Source organism: Aythya ferina (genome assembly GCF_964211825.1).
Source record: "Aythya ferina genome assembly, chromosome: 1".
In the NCBI taxonomy this organism is placed as follows: Eukaryota; Metazoa; Chordata; class Aves; order Anseriformes; family Anatidae; genus Aythya; species Aythya ferina.
Genome location: NC_140296.1, coordinates 35,617,933 through 35,644,168, shown reverse-complemented (window position 1 = coordinate 35,644,168; position 26,236 = coordinate 35,617,933). Strand labels below are relative to the sequence as shown.

The window sequence follows — 26,236 nt, the reverse complement described above, 5'->3', positions numbered from 1 at the left end:
TTAAGGTGGATTGACATGTCATTATTCCTCTCATTCTTGCTTCTTTTTTAATGATCTGCACCTGAGCTCCGGTGTGTATTTTGTGACACTTATTAACAATCTACAGGTTTGAGAAAATGGTTGTTTATCCGTCTCTCACCTGTGAAAATGTTAACAAGACAAGACGTGCAGCAGTGTCTGGTGCCAGCTGAAGGTCATAGATAGACTGAAGAAGCATCCGACATCTGTTTCTTGCAGTGGGCATTTAAGTGCATTTCACTGAAAGGAGCAGGCTGAGTGATCTCACACCATTAATATCAATGGGACTTGAGTGCATTGCTACCTACATTCGTTCCTCAGTTCCAGGAGTGGAAGTGTGGAGCTATTAGCACACCTCGCTCACATCCTAGATAAGAATGTTGAAATAGTTCCACATGGCAGATGAACAAAAGAAGTCATTAGGCTTATTCTTGTCCACATGCACTCAAGTGCTTGACGGCAACTGCCCCTGCTATTTTAAATCAAGACTGAGAGACTCAAGGCTACTGATTTACTGAATTTCAATCAACTCAAATTCATCTTTCCTTCCCCTTATTTTTCTTTTGTGAATGGCTGCTTCAGAACAACTAAATCTCATTGACTAAAATGGTTACTTTGATTTCCAACTCTGCAGTATTTTCACAATAGGCTAGTATTAATGACATTTGCATATTGGAAAATTATTTTATTTTTATTTTTATTTATATATATATATATATATCTATATTTGAAGTTTTTAGGATAAGATAGATGCCTTGCCTGCAATATGGTTTTAAATTAGTATCCTCCTTCTTTGTGTCTATGAGAGCATGTATGAGTGAATGATTGTGAGTGAAAATATGGGTTTATCTGTCAGTGAACACATTTATGTGAATACCTATGGAGAAAGTCAGAAAACAATGTATGTGAGTGACTATGATTTATTTTTTTTTCTTACTGAAATAGAAAAGTATTTTTCAGAAGTACAAGCATTATCTTCCCTTTCCCTTTCCCTTTCCCTTTCCCTTTCCCTTTCCCTTTCCCTTTCCCTTTCCCTTTCCCTTTCCCTTTCCCTTTCCCTTTCCCTTTCCCTTTCCCTTTCCCTTTCCCTTTCCCTTTCCCTTTCCCTTTCCCTTTCCCTTTCCCTTTCCCTTTCTCTTCTCCTTCCCCTTCCCCTTCCCCTTTCCTCCCCCTCCTCCTCCCCCTCCCCCTCCCTTTTCCCTTTCCCCTTCCCATTCAGGAACTTAAGTCCATGCTGGGCTGGCACAACAACTAACAACTTCACACAAAAAAAAAATCATTTTCTTGTACATCACACAAAATGATGCCGTTAAGCAGACAGAGAGTGGAAGCAAGATGTTCAGACCTTTACATTTTTATTAATGGCAATGAGGAGCATATTGCTGGAGATACATAAAAACAGGTTTACTTTCTGAAGGAGCCAAATCTTTCTCAGTTGTCTCTGGGTAGCAACCTATCTATCCCAATAGTCATTGTAAATGGTTCTTCTGATCACCCTCATCTTACTCCGAATTTTAAGTATGTTTTTATGAATGGTTATACACCTCTACTCTTCATCTCATTAGTATAAATGTCTCATCCAAGACCCTTAAAAAGTGGCAAAGTGGCAAATGTGGAAAGTGGCAAAGTGACAAAAAGGCATTCACCAATTTAAGTAGCCTTCCATTCTGGCACTAAAAAATGTCCTATTGGCTTTGCCTTTCTAAGTCAGACAAGTGAAAAATAATTGTATGCTGTTCTATCAAAAATAAATAGCAATTGTTTTCTCAGTTCTTTTTCTCAGCAGTTCCCATTGATGCAAACTATACCAACCTTTGGAATGTGACATTCTTTTATTGTCTTGTTCCTGTGGAAGAAAACTCCAAATCATTGTTTTGTTTTGTTTTGGGGGCTCACTGGTATTTAAAATGAACTCCCAATGTCTTGCAAGGTACAATTGTACTCATAAATGTAGTACTGGGCAATAAATTAGAAAGATTAAGCATTCTGTAGTGAGGTTGTAGTGGAACAACAAAAGAGAGCCTGCTGCATTCTTTCTAAGCAAACAAAAAGCATAATTGGAAAAAATCATTTTTATGTTCTCTTACGTTAGATGGGACCACTGAGTGAAACATCCACTGATGAATTACTCCTCTAATCTGTAGAGGAAAAACAGCTACTGGCAAATTAAAGAGTCCTGGAACAGAGCCATGAGAACTAAATGGCTAAAAATGAAAACAGGCAAACATTTGAAGAGTATTCTACAGAACACAGATCTTTCAACACCTCCCCCTTTTCCATGGCTAATTCATTGTCATGGAAACTGAATTTATCAAAATGTTCTTGTTCACTCCTAGTGACCCAGTGAGTCGACTTACAGTGCTGGTGAAAGGTAACGCAGGCTGAAGCAATTTTTACAAATGATATGCAGCAGTTCATAAATCGGTAAATTTTGAATGGTACCATTGTGTTTCCCGGATAGTTTCCTCTAGTCTCAAAAGACTCTTTATCTGCAAGCTAGAGGTGTCTGAAACCCTTACTAATAAGTTAGAATGGGAGGCATGTCTGAGTTTAGCCCTTTTCTTACCCTCTGCTCTCCTTTAATTTGTTTTTCTTCCTACCCCGTGACTTTATGTTAAAATCCTATTATTTGTGTCTTTTATTTACTTCATGCATTCTCTACAGCATTTTCCTTTGCTGATCTGTAGCCCAAGCATGCAAAAATCCTTCATCACCTCATCGCAAACATCTTTCCTTATCTGTTGCTGAAGGTAGGTGTTGACTATCAATACACAATGACTAGTGTATACGGCCAGCTTTGCCAAATCTGAAATAACCCTGGAACTCCAGGTGCTTTCATTCTTTCTCAGAATATGGAGTTGCTTGTATTTCTTCATCACACGGGAAAATTGTCCTATAATTATTTTGAAGTGTTTATTTATTTATTTATTTATTTATTTATTTTTCTTCCCAGCTTCTATGTCACTGCCAAATTCCGTCAAGGTTGATTTTTACTTTATGTTAGCAATTAGTGACTTGTTGTCATGGAAACCACACTTCACATGATTCTTGAACTTAAATGGCTGAATGTGATCTTACAGCAGCTCTTCCTTCTTTAGCCTTAGTGGTTAAAGTCTTGCTTTTTGTCTGTCTGTGTCATCTTGATTATAGAATCACATAGAATATCTATAAACACACAAAATAATAGCAGAGAGCTACATCAATTAAAATTGGTAATTCATTCTTTAATTAAAGCTCTTTCTTTTCCTATTGCTGTAACCTTTCAAGTGCTAAAGCAGAATAAGAGCTAATCATTTCTGTGAAATATATTTTCTAATTTGAAGGTTTTGAGATAATAATAAACAAACAAAAAAAAATATGGATTTCAAATACTTATGCTTTTCATGTTTAATGCAAAAAATGAAAACAAGAACCGTTTAGAGATTTTTTTTTTTCAGGATAAGTCCATGTTTAAGGTTATATATGGGCTATATTTAAATGTATTTATATACAAAGAAAGAGAGGCAGTCAGTTCAAATTTTTGTTGGTAAACAGATGAAGTGACTCAGGACATAAAAGTCAAAGGATATGTATATTGTGAATAATAGGCATGTTTGAATTTAGTCATCCAGTAAATATGTTTGTATCTGTGAATAATAATTTTAAAACTTTACTCCAGAGGCTACATTTTTCAATTGGAAACACACTGAAGGATTACTTGATTATTGTTTTGTTTGTTTGTTTGTTTTTGTTTTTGTTGTTGCTTTTTTTTTTTTTCATGAATGTTATCTCAACCATTTAGAAATATTCCAGTTAAAGCTGCATCATTAGGATCCGTTTCCATAGATTTTTTTGGTGTTGTGTTGGTAAAATGGTAGTGGCAGACTAAACTGAAGTAGACTAGTATAAAAATAGAGTTTCCTGTTCCAAAATAAGAATAATTCTTTGGATTTGGTTAATCCACTTCCAACATACCTGGAAAGTTATACACATACATATGTATGCATATAAATATATATGCAAATCTGCATATATATGTGCACACATATATACATGCCTATACTCTTATATGTTTATATATATACATAAATACGTAATATATACACATCATTTAGAAAAAGTTAAATAAGCCAGAGTCATGCAAATGTAACCACAGTGTTTTAAATTCACACTTTGAATTTAATTGTCTAGATAAATAGTCCATGTAGTTGTATGTTTATGTTTCTCTCTCTGACTCTTGAAAAAAATTTAAAGTCCTGAAAACAATGAGAGTTCAAGGTATTTACAATCATAGGAAATGACAAGAATCAACCCTGGGCATGTGGAATTATACAAGTCACTCTAAAGAATACTAACAAGTAGAGACAGTGATTTTTGTAGACTTTTTTTTATACATGGAACACAAGAAGACTCAGTCTTGAAAGGACACTGAACTTTTAATTAAACTTTTCAGAAGTCTGTTTAGCATATTAGAACTAAACTGATATATGGGCTAATGTATTTATCAGAGAGAACTGGAGTTTAAAGGCATGATAAGATAATTCTTCCCTGAGGTAACACAACTGAATTCATTGTTATTTTCTCCTGTCTCTCCTCCCATGTATTGGAGACTCATTAATTGGACTTATTAACTTTACACAGTAAAGAAGGCTGTTTGCTTTCAATGATACAAAGGCAAATACAGTGTGATTTCAGCAAGCAGTACTTGTTGGCTACAAAGAAGCAATTTAGAAGTGTTTTAAAGGAAAAAAATCCACCTATTTATCCAGTATGCTATATTAATATCAAACTTTTGACTGACAATATTTGTCTTATGTTTCTGTGCTAACTTTAGTCCTAGGAAATAAAAAAAAAAATATTCTAAAAACCATATAGAAAGCAGTGTGAGACCAGAACTTGCCTTGTGTTGTGATAGTCTAAATTCTAGTTTATTAACTAAGAATGATACTTCAAGTGACACTTCAAATGTATGTTTTCAGTGATAATTTATCCTAAAGTTTCTTAAGTGTACAGTCTAAAACTGCAAATGTAGCATAAATAACTGCCCTAACCATGTAGTAGATACAGCACAAACAAAATATTTCTTGAACATTTCCAGTGCAAGTTGATATACTTTTTATCATTGTAGAAAGTTGCATTAAAATAACATTTCTTATCCATTGTACTCTGGATTTGTTTTCACAAATATGTGAAACTTAATATTTTACTTCATTAAAAATTCAGGGAGGGAAGAGGATCAACTCACTAATTAAAGTTTATGATGGAGTGAAAAATTTGATCTTGCATAAATATTCCCCATAGCTACTGCCATTATTACAGCAATTTTAAGGAAAATATTATGAAAATGAAAACTAGTATTCTCCAATATACACATTTAAGCAAACAAATGCTCCTTAGAATCAGATGTAAGTGTAATTTCAAAATAAGAAGCTATAAACCAACTGATTTTCTTCACTGCATGTGATTTCTTTAGGGTATTATTTCACTCTTGTAATCTGTTTAACATTTTTGTACTTCGAAAGACAATAGAATATGACAGGTTCTTTGACAATTTGTTAACACAGATTAACCTCATTTATGAGAAAACTGGCTGTGTGTGAACATCTAGTTTTGCAGTGCTTTCTAAGACAATCTTTACATTGTTGTCTTTCTGGGAAGCATGCTTCCTAAAATTTCAGCTTTCTGCTCAGTAATAACACTTATGACATAGCATATATTTTATGAGGGACTTGTATATGGAAGATCTTATAATATATGCAAAAGAAAAGAAGGAAAAGAGATTTACTTGATACATTTTTCAAGCTAATTGGTATTCTTAGCCTTGTACCTGTAAAACATCTTTGCTTGCATTGGGGTAACAAAGAGGGGTATTTGGCAATGGTTTGCTCTTTAATTCATAAAGAAACCACTTGAAGCTTTATAACAAATGTTTCATGATAGGAGTTAATCACTTTAAAATAATGTTAGCTTAAGGGAAATCCATAAGGTTATATTTGTTTCTTTATTTCTATCAAGTGTGACAAATGTATAAATGATTGTCCTACAAAAACAAGGAGAAGAATAAAGAAGAATCTGATGTTAGTGTATTTCCCTTACAAATTGTTGATAACCAGAAGTGTGAGACTTTTCTTATTTTCTTATTTTTCATCTTGATTATGACTTTAGATTCTTTCATAACTAGTTGATGGGTAGGATATAAGTAGAGTGAGGATGATGAGAAATATTTGTTAAATAAAATCAAGCTCCAGTGGAATTTATAAATACATTTATAAATGAAAGGATACAATAGCAGCATTTACATTATGAAAACATTTATATTCCTCTTTTAAGTTTAATACATATTCTTGAATACATTTTTAAGAAATCTAAATAACAGAAGAAAGTAAGAAAAGTTATATAATAAATGTGTTACCTCATGAAACTGTAAATCAGAAAACCTTGGCTTTGTTTGTCTTTAAATAACAATTATTTTGTTCTGTAGAACTCCTAATGATGAAGAAAGGACTGAAGAATTTTCATTTGGGGTGCAAATGGCTTTTTCTAATATGAGCTTTTGAATAAAAAAAGCAATATCTTCAATAAGAAATATTTCTTTTCTGGAGTTACTAAATAAATACATAAAAAGCTGACTTTTTGCCTCTCTCAGCCTGGATTGAAATTTTCACTTTAGGCTACCTTTCCCAAAAGTCTGTGCCATCAGTTGTATTTGTTCTGGATGACCTACATTTATGGTAGTAAAACCTTTAATGTATAATCACATCATCATATTTTCTGTAAGTGCCACACATTAGAAATTATTTTAGGTGCATTTCAAAGCATTAAAGCATGTTTATGGATTATCTCTTGAACTGTTGATATGAATTTAGATCCCTTGGTTACTGTAGGTCCAATTGTGTGCAGGTTTCAGAGGAAGCCTTTGAAACTTCTAAATATAGCTTTAAAGAGTTTCTCTATATCTGAAATGTCATGACATTAACATCTAGTATCTTGGGATACTCCAAAGTTAGAAATTGGGAACCTGATCCTTTCCAGTAGCATAAAACTCTAATTTCTAGCCTTACATGTCACCTAAGAAATGGACTTAACTTCTGACATTTTAGATATAAAAAGAGTTTTGTGAGTCCTGCTCATCCTGTATACTAGGAATTCATTTTTTTCTGAGAAAAAAAATGTATGGATTTGAAAAGAGAAAGAAGTAATGCCTCCCTGTTACTTTTAATTTAAAATAAGTAAATAAAGAAATCCCTAGTGGTTCTCTACAAGTGTTCTGTAGTTCAGATTTTTATAGAAAGGTGGAGTATGTCATAAAGCTGAGATAATTTATCACAAAGATATACAATTTATCATATAATCAACTATACTTATGAAAAGTGGACATACTTATGTAGTTCTGTGTGAAACTAAAGTTTGAAGATGAAAACATATATGAGCAGAGAAAGGAGATTTTACTTGCTGCTATTAAGGAGAAAGTTCAATTAAAGGGAAAAATACAGATGTAGTGTGTGCTTAGCTTTTCTTTGACCCAGTGCTCATCAGTGGTGATTGTCTATTCTGGGCTTTTTTGGTTGTGAGGCTGAATCTGTAATTAAATGTAGATATGAATATGAAAAGAAATTTTCTATCTTGGTTCTCTTTAGAAAAGCATTTTTGTTGAGCTGGATGACAAATCAGTGTCTGAAGTTGTATGTCACGGTCAGACTACTTTTCCTTTTAGGGCCTATTGCACAGTGACTGAAAAATGGTAGAGTGGTTCAGCTCCATTTGCTGAATAACCTGGAGGTCCTTAGGGGAAAAAGGGAAAAATCTACTGTGTCTCAAAGACTGCTGGATTTAACTTGAATTCTAGGCATGCAAGAAGAATATTCCTCTTACCTGCAATACCTTGTCTTAAGCCTGGTTTGACTAGTGTGATGGGAATATCAGATGTCTCCCCAGAATAACATTTTGCAATAGAACAAAAATAATATATTTTTTATTTGTGTTTGTATGAGAAATTACATATATGTTTGCGAGCTGGAACAGTAATGCTCTTTCATATCTTTATAGAAGAGAATTTGTTTTCTTAACCTTAAAGTCAAGAATTTTGCCAAATTCCTTTTTTTTTTTTTTTTTTTTTCTTTTTCTTTTTTCTGTCTAGATACATTGGAAAGGCCTTGTTTTTAAAATGTGAAAAATTCACCACATTCTGAAAATCATATATTGTATGATATAGAAAGAACTTAGACAACTAAATTCTCTAGTTTATGTTAAAACATGCAGTACAAAATAACTTCAGAAATTTATCCACTACATTGCATTTTTGTTTATACCAATTTTATTTTTTCTTACATACTATCTCCCAGAAATATATATTATGTGTATATATATTTATTTAAGAAATAATGCACTGAAGGTGTAGATACAGATACATTATTGATTCCTGTAATGTACAATATTTTCAATAAAATTTATAATCTAATATAGGTCTAATTGTATGTATAGGAAAACTGGACTTTTAATCATCTCATGGCCTAAATGCTGTGTTTGAATTACTGATAGTAAAAATGGTTAGTACTAACATTGATGACTGAGGAAAGACTAACAGTTACATAGTGGAAAGACTGGAACAGTTAGAGACTGAAAATTCAAAACAAATTTGAATTTATGTAACTGACAAGTGCTTTCTAAATAGTGAAAGCATGCCTGGTTCAATATAATTTAGATGTCAGTAGTTTTATTTTCTTTTTCACATTTTCTCTCTCTTTTTTTTTTTTTTTTCTTCTGTACTTTCTAATTTCGTATTGTGTACTTTCTAAATGTGAGGTTCTAAACCAGTTATTCTTAGCCATCTGGCTATCAAAGAAGACTTTTAGAAAGATAAGAATGGATAAAATTGGATAGATTTTTTTCCTCCAGCTTTTCCTTCTCTCTAACAGATGTTGACCATGATGTGAAGTGAATTTTATCCCTAAAGTAGCTTTATACAGAAATTCTGAAGTAACCTTTAGATATTGAGTTCATTGGTAACAATTATAAACTGTATTTTCACATTGTCTATCATGGCTCATCATGAAGAATCCGCATTATTCTCTCTAGCCAATTCAATAGCCCTGACAGTGCTGTAGTAGTGGTTATGTGTGTTTGCATGTAACTGGGGCATTGCAACATCCTTCATTGATATTTTCTGTTCCTGGGAGGCTATACATAGAGAGAAGATTGATCAAATGGATTCCTACAGGGGCGGCATTGCTGCAGGCTTGTCATTTAGGGTGGCCAACCAAAAACAAAATTGAGACAAAAAAAAAAAAAAAAAAAAAAAGAGAGAGCACTGAGTGGTAGCCAGAGGCAGGAAAAAAAAAAAAAAAAAAAAAAAAGTCCATTCTTTTGTTATAGCTGTGCTTCAAGCATCAATGCTTATAAGAAGCTCAAAAGTGGCCCTAGGATGAAGCTCTGTAATTGGAGGCAAGCAAGGCACAGATGCTAGCTTTTATTAAATATCAACAGAATTTAACAGTGCCAACAGTCCAGTGCTGAAGAAGGAAGGATGGGAAGGAAATTCCTTCCCTGGGCTAATTTCATGCTTACTGTCCTTTGGACCTACTTATAAGATCTGTCATTATACTCTGCATCCTTGACAAAGTCAGGCTATCTAAAATACTTCAAGTGCTTTATGTGCTGGAGTCATGTATAAATAACCTCTTGCTCATGAGATACTATAGGCTATCTTGCCTAGCTCCCAGCTGTTGTTACTGAAGGCTGCAATTCCCTTGCATTCCTGTATATCTGTCAACACTGAATATACAACTTTACTTCCCTGGAGTATCTCAAAAGTCACTAGACACTGATGTTCAGGCAACTGAATATTTCCCAAAATATTAAGTGGACTCCTTAAGTGGAGGAAGGCATATACCAGAGACACTGCTAACACCATGCAGTAAAACATTCCTTGCTACTATCTTTTTCTCAATTTTAAATTATGAAATCTTATAGAAAGAGACAAAAATATTGGATCAGACTTCTCTGCTCATTAGCACCTTGTTGCCTTGTTTTTTGTTTGTTTGTTTTGTTTTATTTTGTTCATTTGTTTGCTTTTAATGAAAAGGAGGTAGTTAATATGATATAAAGAGGAACATTCTTAGTAGTTGGTACGGCATTTCTTCATCCAGCTGGAGAATGGACTCATTAAGGCTATTAACATTGGGAGATTTACTGCAGCTCTTTGGACTTCTCTGAGTTTGAGAATATCTACAATATGACATTTCAGGTGCCCTTCACAGCATTCCCCCAGAATGGAAAAAAAACAGGGTCATTTAGAAGTTCCTTGAAGCTCTAGAAGAAGCCTTCATTCTAGAGAAAGCCTTGTTTGTTTAGGTTATATCTCTCTCCAGATTATTTGAACAATGTTGTGTTGTGCAGATCTTTGTTTAAGATTATACAGGAAAGAATGTTATATAAAGGCTGTTTACTTTATCTACTACAGCAAATTATGATACTGAATTGAAAATTTAGCTGATTTCAACTTGTGTTTTGTTGTGTCTTGTTTGTTGCTGCACCCACAGAGTACTCTGTTTCCTCAGATTGGTCATGTACAAATTGTCGTTATGATCTGGAATGCCACCCTGAAATGGCTTCCAGGAGTTGCTACCAAAGGTAACTGCCAAACTGAAAGACATTCAGAGCTAACAGTACCCTCTTTCCCTCCTTTACCTCCCCTGCGATCCCCTATACTACTACAGGAAATGTTAACTGTATAGTTGATCTCAGGAGAGTTGCTTTGCTTTGCAATACTTATGCCAAAAGGCAGCACTATTTTTGCCAGAAGTTCTTTTTTATGACATCTACAGATCAGCATAAAGTATCTTGCAAAATTAATTGAATTCTTCAATAATTGTTTTAAAGCCAAATGCCATGCAGAGCCTTAAGATATATATGCATTTTCAAATGTCTTTGTAGTCTGATTTGGGCCATTTACCTCTTGGAATCTCAAATTAAAGCTGAGTGCATTAACGTAACTGTGAGTCAAGGTACAGTCCTTCTCTTTCTTCTTTCTTTTCTTTTCTTTTCTTTTCTTTTCTTTTCTTTTCTTTTCTTTTCTTTTCTTTTCTTTTCTTTTCTTTTCTTTTCTTTTCTTTTCTTTTCTTTTCTTTTCTTTTCTTTTCTTTTCTTTTCTTTTCTTTTCTTTTCTTTTCTTTTCTTTTCTTTTCTTTTCTTTTCTTTTCTCATGTCTTGTCTCCCTTCCCTTCCCTTCCCTTCCCTTCCCTTCCCTTCCCTTCCCTTCCCTTCCCTTCCCTTCCCTTCCCTTCCCTTCCCTTCCCTTCCCTTCCCTTCCCTTCCCTTCCCTTCCCTTCCCTTCCCTTCCCTTCCCTTCCCTTCCCTTCCCTTCCCTTCCCTTCCCTTCCCTTCCCTTCCCTTCCCTTCCCTTCCCTTCCCTTCCCTTCCCTTCCCTTCCCTTCCCTTCCCTTCTCTTCCCTTCCCTTCCCTTCCCTTCCCTTCCCTTCCCTTCCCTTCCCTTCCCTTCCCTTCCCTTCCCTTCCCTTCCCTTCCCTTCCCTTCCCTTCCCTTCCCTTCCCTTCCCTTCCCTTCCCTTCCCTTCCCTTCCCTTCCCTTCCCTTCCCTTCCCTTCCCTTCCCTTCCCTTCCCTTCCCTTCCCTTCCCTTCCCTTCCCTTCCCTTCCCTTCCCTTCCCTTCCCTTCCCTTCCCTTCCCTTCCCTTCCCTTCCCTTCCCTTCCCTTCCCTTCCCTTCCCTTCCCTTCCCTATTGTAGGGCCAAGCTTTGACTGCCACGCAAAATCAACAGGTGTTTTCCTTCAATGGTAAAGTTTAAAGTAGATCTAAGATGTTAAAGTTGATTAAAAAATAAAAATAATATTTTGTGGATGGGAAGTTTTTCTTTGTGTTTTGTTTTTAGTGTGGAATAGTCCCTATTATGACTATATAACACCCACAAAGAATTCAGATGTAAAGTATCAGTAGTTATTGGCTACATTTACATGGATAAGTAATTGAACATGTTGACATTTACATCTGTTATAAATGAAGTCTGGAGTTTTAGCTTCGGACTGCTTTAAGCATGATTCCCTAGGCAGAACATCCCTGCTATGATTATGATAGGTCACTGATTCACACCTTTATGTTCCTGTCAAGACATGAGTGCATACATGAAGTGACACTTTATGTTCAGATTCTGGTTAAAGAAATCAATTTTGCAATGGCTGAAACTACTAAGTGCTGATTCCTATGTGATTTCCTGTAGACAAAAGCAAATAATACAACTATTGTTTAATGCCAAATAAATGCATAAAAAATCTCAAATTTGATGTCAATAGCAATAGAGTTTATTCTTCATAAATCAAAAGGTACGTCTAATTGTAACTCCAGCTTCAGTGAATTTATTCCTAATTATACTTGAACAAATGAAAAGCCAATATATCTGCATTTGAAGACATTGATCACCAAGGCTAAGAATTACACCATCTATTCAGTTGTCCCCCACATGCCTATTGTACTTGAAGCAGTAAAATACATACATACAAGCTTTAACTGGTGTAAGCATTTTTTTTTAAGTTTTCATGCATTCATCAACTTGTATGTATGCATACTTAAAAAATATATTATTAGTTAATTAAATTATTAATCTAATACAAAAACTGTGATTTTTGATGTTAGTACTGTTAAGTCATACGTGTTGAACAGTAAGTGGCAATATATTTTTATTCTTTCTATTTATTAATTTAACAATTTTTATTTTTGAATGTAGTATATTTCTCATAGTTTGTATATTAGATCCTCTTTTATTATGCAATTTCCCCCTCCTATTTAAAGCACCACTAATTCACCTCAGTGCAGCAATAATGAGTAACTGGGAAGGAGTTTGGAAGGAGAGAGAGGGAGAGAAAGCTATTGAAGTAAATGAAGCATTACCCATGACTGCTGCACACACCAGTGTCTGTTCCTGTACTAGCATCATTTTCCCTCTTCTGCGTATTAGAAAGATAACTCATTTCCCAGAGCATTCCATGCTCAAGGGCAATAGCTACCTTCACTATAGAGAGAATTAGCACTGGCTGGTATAATTTTGGAAATATGTAGCAATTACTTGCAGCAGAAACTCAACTCTCAGAATCCCTTAATGAAGAATGACAAAAAGCTGGGTTCAGAGATGGTGGCCCAGAGCTGCTAGGTTCACTGTTCTACACTGTTAGTTCACAGAATCCCCATGCAGATCATATTCCCTTTTCTGTTTTGCCTCCTCCTTTCCACCTGTCTTTATGATCTGATCAAATTAACATTTCAACTGTATTACCCTATTTGTCCTTTGCACTGTGTTTAGTTATGATTGCATTCGGCTCATTTTTTTTGACTTATAACAACAATAAAATGTTTAAATGAACTATGTTATATTGTTCCCTTAGATAAGATCACCGTCTTTCTTGTTTATCTTGGAAGTTCCTAGGATACTTGCCTTTGGTTTATTTTATTGGTTTCTCTGTAATCCACAATTAACATCTGTTTTAATTTGAAAGTCAAAGATGTATAAGAGAGATGTGTAAGTTTTAACTGCTGCAACTAACCATGTATTTATTCACGTATTTATTCATGTTGTTGAGGGTAGTGGTATTAGATAGATCACATTTGAGATCGTGTTGTTTGTGATAAACTCAATCAAAAAGATAAGGTTAACCTCCTAAATACATGAATAATAATGGCATTCATTTCCAAACTGACTCCCAGCAAATCTTAACACTAAGGATGATGCCTCAGCCTCTGTATAAGTTTCACTTTTACATTTACAAAAATAATTTTGACAGAAAAAGAGCGTTCAAAGCAATGTCTGAAAAATACTGAGGATAAATATCTACACTGTTTTAAATATATTTTTGTTTGATACTAAAGCTTTTCTTTCTGAAGGGATCTTGGAGACTCTTGTGTTTGAAACACTCATGATTAGAAATGATATCATAAGCACACTGGTGTCTCAGGAATAAAAATTTATTGAGAATGGAAAGATTATGGGAGATGGGAATTTTCACAGAACCCATCAGCAAGATGTTAGTTCTTGAACTGATTAAACTGAGGCTGGAATAACATTAGAACGTTTGTTAATAAGTAACTTAGCATACCTTGGTCATGATGTTTAGAAGCTGTATTTTCTAACTGAACATTTTTAAAGGTATGATGATCTTCTCATTAGAATGAGAAGATGGGTCCATCTTCTTTGCACCCACACTTCAGGTATTTATGCATATTGATAAGATCCCCCTGTTCCTTCTCTTCAAGCAAGCCACCTTCTAAGGAGGAGTCTCTGAAATTAATGAAACCATCCTGAATAGCAACAAAAGTCACATAGTTTTAGACCATAACAGACTAATATAAATATGAAAGAGAGAACAAGAATTTAGAACTGTTACTGCTTTAAGAAGGCCAGTAACATTTCTTTAGCATTGCTAATCAAAATTGGTTGGGCCATTAGTGTTAGCACTAATAATACTTGTGATGTTTTTAACTTTTGTTTTAATTTTGAAAGCTTACTGTCTTTTCATTTTCTATCACTTATTGTCTTACATAAGTGTAACCTTCCAAAAAACATTTATAAAAACTAGGCTGATTTTGAATCCTGTTAAATAATGATAATTTGGTGTTCTCTCTTACACTAATGCTTTGCCAGCATTTTAATGTTTGTGGAGCAAATGAAGAATTTCTAAACAGTGCCAGAGGGGCATCATGTTAATTCTTTGAGAAAGAAAAGCCTTACAATTTTAGTATGCCTCAAGCACCACTGGTTTATGATAAGGTCTTTGTAAAAATGCAATAAAGATGATGGCTTAGTTAAAATACTATCAATATACTTGGTTAGGAAATGAAAACCTCATCCTTCCATGCATTGTATTCAAACAAGTGAATCTTCCTATTCTCCTTTTAAGAATTTCAATGTATACCTGCCAAATCTGTTATGATTTTATTTTCATTATCAGTATGTTTTAATATAGAAATATTGCTGGAATTAAGAGCCAGCCCTCTCTGAAAGAGTCCTGTTCTGAGAGGAAGATGAATATATATTGGGATGAAGAAATACCATTGCAGATATGTTTTCAAATTGAAGTGCAAATACAAATGCCCATATTCATAAAAATAATGCAAAATAATGTTCTACTAAATGTCTTCATGCTTTATGAAGGGAATCAATAACATGCAAACCCGAACAGATTATTAAATAAATAACTACATAAGAGTAAATTAAAATACTTTTTGCAGATTTTGTGATCCATCACATGTTATTTTCTTATTAGTTTCAGCAAAAGGTGTTAAAGGTATGTGGCACTAATATAAAGCAGGCAGTGCATAGTTTCTTTCCAGTGTCTTTCCAGTGTTTGCTTTTGACTGCAATAGGCCACCTGAAGCATATGCAGGTAGTAGGTGCATAGGGAAAACAAGGATTTATATGACTGTTCAGGAAAGAGGAGTTCAATTGTCTTTTTCTGGATCTGTCATCATATGTTTAATATATGGTTGTAAAGTAATTTGATCAAAGTTACAGGAGCTTTAGATTTAGCAGTATGTTATGCATCATATTTTTTTCTTCCCACTAAAACCTAATGGAATGGCTTAGCTTTGTATCCCTGATGATAAGGCCTTGTATGCATTCTGTATGACAGTGTGTATTTTAAGTGTGCTAACCATTCAAGGCTGGACATTATATATATATACTACTTCTTGCTGCAAGACACTCGCTACTAGAAGGACATCGAGGTGCTCGAGAGAGTCCAGAGAAGGGTGATGAAGCTGGTGAGGGGTCTGGAGAACAAGTCCTATGAGGAGCGGCTGAAGGAGCTGAGTTTGTTCAGCCTGGAGAAAAGGAGGCTCAGGGGCGACCTCAAATGGGGGCGGACCCCCTGCCCTGTCCCCGTCGGGCAGAGGGAGGGGATCTGGGAGCTGAGGAGGAATGGAAACAGGTCCCTGCTCGACATCGCAGGCGATGCCCTCCCCTTCCGGGCCCACCTTCCCAGGTGCCCTTACGCAACAGGTTTGAGGCCCTAGAGATTGAGAGGCCGGTGTGTGAGGAAGAGGTAGCAAATATTCCCAGGAGGATGCCTGGGGCGAGGAGGTCAACTCCGCGCCTCAGGACTGCCTCCACCAAGAAAGAAAGGAGGGTTATTGTTGTTGGTGACTCGATTCTTAGGGGAACAGAGGGCCCTATTTGTTGGCCGGACCCTACCCGTAGGGAAGTCTGATGTCTCCCTGGGGCCAGGGTCAGGGACGTTGCCAGGAAGCTTCCTAACCTGGTACGCCCCTCTGACTATTACCCCCTTTTGATAGTCCAGGCGGGCAGTGATAACATCGAAGAGAGAAGCCTCAAGGCTATCAAAAGGGACTTTAGGGGACTGGGTCGGTTAGTGAATGGAGCGGGAGTGCAGGTGGTGTTTTCGTCCATCCCTATGGTGGCAGGGAGGGGTTCAGAGAGGACACGGAAAGCCCACCTGTTAAACACGTGGCTCCGGGACTGGTGCCAATGCAGAAATCTTGGGTTTTTTGATCATGGGGCACTTTACTCAGCACCTGGCCTGATGGCCGCAGACGGGTCCCTATCTTTTAGGGGAAAAAGGATCCTGGGCCAGGAGCTGGCAGGGCTCATTGAGAGGGCTTTAAACTAGGTAGGAAGGGGGATGGGGCTGAGGCTAGGATTGTTGGGGCTGTTCCAGGGGGAACAATGGCAAGGCCGGAGGATAAGGCAATGGCCCAGCTGAAGTGCATCTACACCAATGCACGCAGCATGGGTAACAAACAGGAGGAGCTGGAAGCCATCGTGCGGCAGGCAGGCTACGACTTGGTTGCCATCACGGAGACGTGGTGGGACCAGTCTCATGACTGGAGTGCTGCAATGCCTGGCTATAAGCTCTATAGAAGGGACAGGCAGCATAGAAGGGGTGGTGGTGTGGCTCTCTATATTAGAGAGTCTTTCGAGGTTGTAGAACTCGAGGTTGGGAATGACAAGGTCGAGTCCCTTTGGGTTAGGATCGGCAGGGACAACAAGGCTAGTGTCCTGGTTGGGGTCTGCTATAGACCGCCGAACCAGGATGAGGAGACGGATGAGGAATTCTACAGGCAGCTGACAGAGGTTGCAAAATCATCAGCTCTTGTACTCGTGGGGGACTTCAACTTCCCTGACATATCCTGGAAGCACAACACAGCCCTGAGAAAGCAGTCTAGGAGGTTTCTGCAGAGCGTGGAAGATAGCTTCCTGACGCAGCTGGTTAGTGAACCTACCAGGGGTGGTGCCCCGCTAGACCTTCTCTTCACAAACAGAGAAGGACTGGTGGAGGACGTGATCGTCGGGAGCTGTCTTGGGCAGAGTGACCACGCAATGGTGGAGTTCACTATTCTTGGCGAGGCCAGGAAGGGGACCAGTAAAACCGCTGTATTGGACTTTCGGAGGGCTGACTTTGAGCTGCTCAGGACACTGGTTGGTGGAGTCCCTTGGGAGGTGGTTCTGAAGGGCAGAGGGGTCCAGGAAGGCTGGGCACTCTTCAAGAGGGAAGTCTTAATGGCGCAGGAACGGTCTGTCCCCACGTGCCCAAAGATGAGCTGGCAGGGAAGAAGACCGGCCTGGCTCAACAGAGAATTGTGGCTTGATCTTAGGAGGAAAAAGAGGGTTTATAAGCTTTGGAAAAGTGGGCAGGCCACTAAGGAGGACTTTAAAGAAGTAGCGAGGCTGTGCAGGGACAAAATTAGGAAGGCCAAAGCTCATCTGGAGCTCAATCTGGCTACTGCCGTTAAAGATAACAAAAAACGTTTCTATAAATACATCAACACAAAAAGGAGGACTAAGGAGAATCTCCATCCTTTACTGGATGCGGGGGGAAACTTAGTTACAAGAGATGAGGAAAAGGCGGAGGTGCTCAATGCCTTCTTTGCCTCAGTCTTTAGCAGCAATACCGGATGTTCTCTGGATACTCAGTACCCTGAGCTGGTGGAAGGGGATGGGGAGCAGGATGTGGCCCTCACTATCCATGAAGAACTGGTTGGTGACCTGCTACGGCACTTAGATGTGCACAAGTCGATGGGGCCGGATGGGATCCACCCAAGGGTACTGAGAGAACTGGCAGAGGAGCTGGCCAAGCCACTTTCCATCATTTATCAGCAGTCCTGGCGATCGGGGGAGGTCCCAATCGACTGGCGGCTAGCAAACGTGACGCCCATCTACAAGAAGGGCCGGAGGGCAGACCCAGGAAACTACAGGCCTGTCAGTTTGACCTCAGTGCCAGGAAAGCTCATGGAGCAGATCCTCCTGAGAGTCATCATGCAGCACTTGCAGGGGAAGCAGGCGATCAGGCCCAGTCAGCATGGCTTTATGAAAGGCAGGTCATGCCTGACGAACCTGATCTCCTTCTATGACAGAGTGACGCGCTGGGTAGATGAGGGAAAGGCTGTGGATGTGGTCTACCTTGACTTCAGCAAGGCTTTTGACACCGTCTCCCACAGCATTCTCCTCAAGAAACTGGCTGCTCTTGGCTTGGACTGGCGCACGCTTCGTTGGGTTAGAAACTGGCTGGATAGCAGGGCCCAAAGAGTCGTGGTGAATGGAGCCAAGTCCAGTTGGAGGCCAGTCACTAGTGGCGTCCCCCAGGGCTCGGTGCTGGGGCTGGTCCTCTTTAATATCTTCATCGATGATCTGGACAAGGGCATCGAGTGCACCCTCAGTAAGTTCACAGATGACACCAAGTTAGGTGCGTGTGTTGATCTGCTTGAGGGTAGGAAAGCTCTGCAGAAGGATCTGGATAGGCTGCACCGATGGGCTGAGGTCAACTGCATGAAGTTCAACAAGGCCAAGTGCCGGGTCCTGCACCTGGGGCGCAATAACCCCAAGCAGAGCTACAGGCTGGGAGAGGAATGGTTGGAGAGCTGCCAGGCAGAGAAGGACCTGGGAGTGATGATGGATAGTCGGCTGAATATGAGCCAGCAGTGCGCTCAGGTGGCCAAGAAGGCCAACGGCATCCTGGCTTGTATCAGGAACAGCGTGACCAGCAGGGCTAGGGAGGTGATCGTCCCCCTGTACTCAGCTCTGGTGAGGCCGCACCTCGAGTACTGTGTTCAGTTTTGGGCCCCTCGCTACAAGAAGGACATGGAGGTGCTTGAGCGGGTGCAGAGAAGGGCGACGAAGCTGGTGAGGGGCCTGGAGAACAAGTCCTACGAGGAGCGGCTGAGGGAGCTGGGCTTGTTCAGCCTGGAGAAGAGGAGGCTCAGGGGCGACCTTATCGCTCTTTTTAGGTACCTCAAGGGAGGCTGTAGCGAGGTGGGGGTTGGCCTGTTCTCCCACGTGCCTGGTGACAGGACGAGGGGGAATGGGCTTAAGTTGAGCCAGGGGAGTTTTAGGTTAGATGTTAGGAAGAACTTCTTCACTGAAAGGGTTGTGAGGCACTGGAACAGGCTGCCCAGGGAAGTGGTGGAGTCACCATCCCTGGAAGTCTTCAAAAGACGTTTAGATGTAGAGCTTAGGGAAATGGTTTAGTGGGGACTGTTAGCGTTAGGTCAGAGGTTGGACTCGATGACCTTGAGGTCTCTTCCAACCTAGAAAATTCTGTGATTCTGTGATTCTGTGATTATCACTCTCTATAAATACATTAAAGGAGGCTTTAGCGAGGTGGGGATTGGTCTATTCTCCCACGTGCCTTGTGACAGGATGACGGGGAACAGGCTAAAGTTGCACCAGGGGTGTTTTAGGTTGTATATTAGGAAGAACTTCTTTACTGAGAGGGTTGTGAGGCATTGGAATGGGTTGCCCAGGGAAGTGGTGGAGTTACCATTCCTGGAGGTCTTTAAAAGACGTTTAGATGTTAAACCTAGTGATGTGGTTTAGTGGAGGACTTGTTAGTGTTAGGTCAGAGGTTGGACTCGATGATCTTGAGGTCTCTTCCAACCTAGAAATTCTGTGATTCTGTGATCTTGAAGTCTCTTCCAACTTAGACAATTCTGTGATTCTGTGATTCTATGATACATTTATATATAAGTAAAGAATATTCTCAGGGCAGACATGAGTGTCCTCATTTTAAAAGTTAGTTTGTTTTGTCAACATTTTCTTTTTTTTTTTTTTTCCAATAAGTGGGGTACGGTGTTTCAGACAGATATGACACAGCGAACGGTGATGTTTTTCTTTCCTCTGATCACCTCAGTGCAGTAAATTTTAGCTAAATTGATTTTGATTTGTTACCCTGAGCCAACAACCTGTCATGTTTTTGACAAAATGCTGTACTTTAGTGAACTTTGCTCATTATAATATCATTATAATACCAAAACATATCTCCATTCCAAAAGTTACCTGCCTCCAAGATGCGACCACCTCTTACTGAGAATGTGCTCTGAATTTCTGTGAGCCTATACCTTTAAATGAAAGTGAGAAAACTTTGCACCGATTGTAACAAAGATGTGCATGAGTAGAGTCACTCAAGCTCCACCTAAAAGATAGAAAATAACATAAATTGGCTTAAGAGAGAGGGGATGCTAGGGAAGATACCACTGTGACTTCTGGGATCAGTCAACAGGCTGTCTCTCCTCCCTCCCCATCGGGAGGCCTCTGGGTAAGATTTGAACACTTGGTTATGCCAGGTATCTTCACGGGAAACTTAGAAATCTCTACAGAGTCTTTATACCTTTTAAGGTGTTTATAACCAGGCTGTGTTACTCATACTTTTAGTATTTGAATGTGCTTTGCAGACAGTGAATTTATCGTCGGCAATTCAAAGAACCTGTGTACCTGTTGCTTTAATAAATTGCACTGCTCATTAAATCTAGCCATGATAGTTCTCATTTAATGCAACCAAACTCTTTAAGTGTGGCTGTGGTAGTTCATAGAATGTGACTAGATTGAGGGTGTACTACATTATTTTTGAATCTGTAATCCTGATAGTTCAGTACCTGCAACGCGACCAGATTTATAATGGTTAATTTTGTATACCCTTAATGCAACAGCCTCCCTATAATATTTTTTAAAGTCACTTAAGCTGTCAGTTACAATATGAGTTGCCAGTATCCTGATGTTTTCCACGATGATGTTGGCTTACTGTCATTTATAGGAGTATTAAGTCTTCAGTCAGCTATTGAACCTATATATTATGTTACTAACTGTTCCACTGGCTCCTACAAATATTGCTGTTATCTTCGTGACTTCTCTGGTGCCATACCTTTGACCTTCTATTTATTTGGTATATTATAATGATTCTGCTACTGTGAGGTAACCACTACCCCAAGTTTCCAGATATTGTCAGGTATAATGTTTTTCCAGATGACAATGGGGACAGTATTTTTCTGTGACAAGATAACAATTTTATTTTTTCTCCTTTTATTCAAGGACTTTCTGTAAACCAGAATGACAAAATTAACATCTGAAGAGCTGGCTGAAGACAGTACGTTAAAATAGAGATGGTTATAATATTAAAATAAAATCTATTCAAAATGTATTGCTCTTTGAAAATATATGTGCAAACATATATGAAGCAAGTACCATTAGGTCCATTTTATATACAGTGGAACAGATTACAGGATGGGACCTGAAAATTTGTGCATAAAATTAAGTAAAAAGTTTAAGATCATAAATTCATAGAATAATTAGGTCAGAAAAGACCCTTAAGATCATGAAGTCCAACCATCCACCTAACTACAAGTCTACCACTAAACCATGTCCCTAAATGCCACATCTCTTAAATACTTCCAGAGATGGTGATTCCACCACTTTCTTGGGCAGCCTGTTCCAAATGCCTAACCACTCTCTCCATGAAGAAATTCTTCCTGATATCCAATCTAAACCTCCCATGGTGCAACTTGAGGCCATTGACTCATGTCCTATCTTTTTTTCACCCAAGAAAAGAGAGCAATACCCTCCTTGCTGCAACCTCTTTTCAGGTAGTAGTACAGATCGATGAGGTTACCCCTCAGCCCCCTTTTCTCCAGACTAAACAGCCCCAATTCCCTCAGCCACTCCTCATGTCTTATTTTCTATTCCCTTAATCAGCTTTGCTGCTCTCTTCTGCACATTCTTGAGCAACTTTCTACCTTTTTCTACTTAGAATTCAGTACTTCAAAGGATTAGACTCTACTCTTAGCAATAATTTGTTCTATGCCACCCCTTCCTGTTGTAGCTAGATACGGCTAGTTTTAATATTTCTTCTCTGTTTGTCATCTAGGAAAGCTCAATGAGCACAAAGTAGCAATCAATTAAAAGTAAATAGGTATCTTTGACAGCTTAAAAGAGTCCCAGAGAGGATGACAGGAAAATGGTACAAGACAATAAATAATTTATAGCTGGAGAAAATTAATCAAGAACCCCCAATTCCCTCCATCCCCACACACAGGTGCTCAATTAGAGTACCTCTAAAAAGAGGCAGGAGACCAATAACCAAACATCTGTGACATAAATGAATTTAACTATTAGGGAAGAAAGTACTGAAACATATAAACACACTGAAGTAACCAAACCAAATTACAATACAGTGTACATTTACTTCGTATAATGCCTTTCATTATATCATTTCCCAGAACTCTTCATGTAATTAAATACAAACGCTATAGAGTATAAGTGAGATACAGCAGTAGTAGAGAGATTTTCTAATGGAGGCAGAGTATTGAATCATAAGCTAATTCATAGAAGTGAAAAAAAAAAATAGAAAAGCTGAGATAAAGTTAGTAAGTTAGGCCTTAGCACTGGAGTATTAAAATGAATGGAAGTTACTGCATTGTCCTCAGTGGAAGAAGTATAACTCTGTAGGGTAATGAGTTGTTTGCCAAAGGTACTGGAAGCATTGATGGAGAAGGGTAAAGACAAAGATAATGACAGTGTCTGGTCAGAAGACAGAACAGAAAGAGGAGAAAAGAGATACATGAGGTCCCAAAAGTATTTTGGAAACACTTGCCTGTCTCATTATTGATCTTCTTCATTTTGATGCCTGCATAATGCAGATGAAATAAGTCAACTGAATTAGCAGACCAGTTTAAAGAACAGAAGGGACACAACAAGACAGCTTAAAATAATTCCTAAAATGACTGTTGATTCATATACATGTAGGGCTAGTCCTTTCTATTCCAATTGTATTTCCACTGTTTTATAACGAAGTAGCGTGTGAATCCATCTGGAACATTTCTTGTGACTTTTGAGACTCCCAGGGCTAATTCAGTGCATTGCTCACCTGGTTGCTTCACTGTTGAAACATAGCGTGGCAACTACTCCTGCTATTGAAGACCATTTCTGTTTGACTCCTGGCAAATCACTTAGGTAAGAGGTTACATACATAGTTCAATCTATTCACTTACTTTTATTTTTATTTTTTGAATTGACTAATCAATATGGTAGTCATACCTGCAGGTTTTTATAACAAATTTTGTCTTTATGTAGGCATACCTATATATATATATATATATATATATAAACAAATTAAATTCAAAGCTCATTTCTTATTACCTTACCATGGAGGACATCTGGAGGACTTCTGGAGGACATACTTCAATTTTATTTTGGGTAGGTTTGTCAAAAATACTTACCTAAGACTCAGTGATCTGCTTTTTTTGCTTTGCTTTGATTCTTCTCTGGCCAAAATAAATTTTCCTACTTTTTTTTTTTTTCCTTTTTTTTAGATATTTTTATTTATTTTTACTCTGTAAATGCATATAGATGGACAATTTGCTTGGCTGGTAAAGATTAAGTTTTTAAAATTTCTTTCTAAGGATCCCTGAATTTTTCTTTTTTCTTTCTTTCTTTCTTTCTTTCTTTTGTTCTTCCGTTCTTTCATTTTTTTTTCCCTCATTACATATTATAGAACAATTATTTTGCTCTTATTCAAAATCAGACTTCAGCTTTTGTCATCTTAACCTTACCATTATCGTACCAATATAGTCAGCAGATTTATTTCTACTCTATTCAGTTTATGAATCTCACTAATAGATTCATTTGAACCAAAAGGGATTATGACCTGCAGCTGATGAAGGTACAATGCCTTATTGCTTATTATTTGAAACAAACAATTATGAATTAAAAAAAAAAAAAAAAAAGGCAGGAAAGATATAAGCAAAGATTAGAAGATGCTACTTTTCCAGGACATGGATGACCATCCAGGATGCTATTCTGTAGTGCACAGGTCCCTACATCTAAATGAAAATCCTAGACAAATATTAACAGTCTTTTCTTTCTTTTCTTTCCTTCCTCCCTCCCTCCCTCCCTCCCTCCCTCCCTCCCTCCCTCCCTCCCTCCCTCCCTCCCTCCCTCCCTCCCTCCCTCCCTCCCTCCCTCCCTTCCTTCCTTCCTTCCTTCCTTCCTTCCTTCCTTCCTTCCTTTCTTTTTCCTTTCTTGGTTGCTTGGCAGAAATGGACCTGGGGGTACTAGTTGCTGGCTGAATATGAGCCAGCATTTTCTCAGGTGGCCAAGAAGGCCAACAGCATCTTGGCTTCTATCAGAAGTAATGTGGCCAGTAGGATTATGAGGAGTGGCTGAGGGAGCTGGCATTGTTTAGCTTTAAGTAAAGAAGGCTCAGGGGAGGCCTTACTATGCTTTACAATTACCTTAAAGGAGGTTGTAGTGAGGTGGGGATCAGGCTTTTCTTCCAAACACCAAATGATGTAAGAGGAAATGGATTTAAGTTGCACCAGGGAAAGTTAGGTTGGATATTAAGAAAAATTTCCAAACGGAAAGGGTTGTGGTACATTGGAATAGGCTGACCAGGGAAGCGGTCAAGTCACTGTCCCTGGAGGTCTTCAAGAAACTAGATAATCGGTTGGACTTATCAGTAGTAGGTTAAAGGTTGGACTAGATGATCTAGATGATTTTAGAGGTCTTTTCCAACCTGAATGATTCTATGATTCTATGTGTACTTGCAGCCCAGAAAGCCAATCACATCCTGTGCTGCATCAAAAGAAGCCTGGCCAGCAGGTCAAGGGAGGTGATCCGCCCTCTCTACACTGCTCTTGTGAGACCCGACCTGGAGTACTGCACTCAGCTTTGGTGCCCCCAGCACAAGAAGGACACAGTCATATTAGAAAGAATCCAGAGGAGGGCCGCAAGGATGATCAGAGGGCTGGAACATCTCTCCTATGAAGACAGGCTGAGGGAGTTGGGGCTGTTCAGCTTGGAGAAGAAAAGGCTCCAAGGAGACATTATGGAGGCTTTCTAGTACATAAAGGAGGCCTACAGGAAAGCAGGAGAGGGACTCTTTGTCTGGGAGTATAGTATTAGGACAAGTAGTAATGGCTTTAAACTAAAAGAGGATAGATTTAGAGTAGGTACTAGGAAGAAATTCTTTCCTAAGAGGATTGTGAGGCACTGTACCAGGTTGTTCAGAGGAGTTGTGGATGCCCCATCCCTGGAAGTGATCTTGTAGTTATGTGTAAATTGGCTTCGCGTTGAAGAGTACACAGTTATCAGCTAACTTGGCCTTATTGAGTTAACAGTAAATAAATTCAAGCAAAGCTTTGATGCCACACAGAATCAGAGAATCTGAGAATCACACAATGGTTGAAAGGGATTTCTGGAAGTTATCTGATCCAAACTCCTTCTCAAAGAGGGCCACCAAAAACAGGTTGCCCAGGATCATGTCCAGATGGGCTTCTGAAGATCTCTAAGGAAGAAGATTCTCTTTCTTTCCTTTCCTTTCCTTTCCTTTCCTTTCCTTTCCTTTCCTTTCCTTTCCTTTCCTTTCCTTTCCTTTCCTTTCCTTTCCTTTCCTTTCCTTTCCTTTCCTTTCCTTTCCTTTCCTTTCCTTTCCTTTCCTTTCCTTTCCTTTCCTTTCTTTCCTTTCCTTTCCTTTCCTTTCCTTTCCTTTCCTTTCCTTTCCTTTCCTTTCCTTTCCTTTCCTTTCCTTTCCCTTTCCTTTCCTTTCCTTTCCTTTCCTTTTCCTTTCCTTTCCTTTCCTTTCCTTTCCTTTCTTTCCTTTCCTTTCCTTTCCTTTCCTTTCCTTTCCTTTCCTTTCCTTCCTTTCCTTTCCTTTCCTTTCCTTTCCTTTTCTTTCTTTCCTTTCCTTTCCTTTCCTTTTCTTTTCCTTTCCTTTTCTTTCCTTTCCTTTCTTTCCTTTCCTTTCCTTTCCTTTCCTTTCTTTTCTTTTCCTTTTCTTTTCTTTTCTTTTCTTTTCTTTTCTTTTCTTTTCTTTCTTTTCTTTTCTTTTCTTTTCTTTTCTTTTCTTTTCTTTTCTTTTCTTTTCTTTTCTTTTCTTTCCTTTTCTTTTCTTTCCTTTTCTTTTCTTTTCTTTCCTTTTCTTTCCTTTTCTTTCCTTTCCTTTCCTTTCCTTTCCTTT

General features: G+C 38.3%; 1 long non-coding RNA gene across 2 annotated transcripts in view; it reads left to right on the top strand.

The window, feature by feature from the left end:
* Positions 1-2,369: 2,369 nt before the first annotated feature.
* Positions 2,370-26,236, top strand: part of LOC311430036 — a 40,032-nt gene continuing 16,165 nt past the window's right edge. The window contains exons 1-2 of one of the 2 annotated variants that reach the window (XR_014688510.1): positions 2,371-2,442; positions 2,683-2,768. This is a non-coding gene — a long non-coding RNA (uncharacterized lncRNA). Of the gene's footprint in view, positions 2,443-2,682; positions 2,769-26,236 lie in introns of both variants that reach the window. The other variant, XR_014688509.1, reaches the window with a different exon arrangement.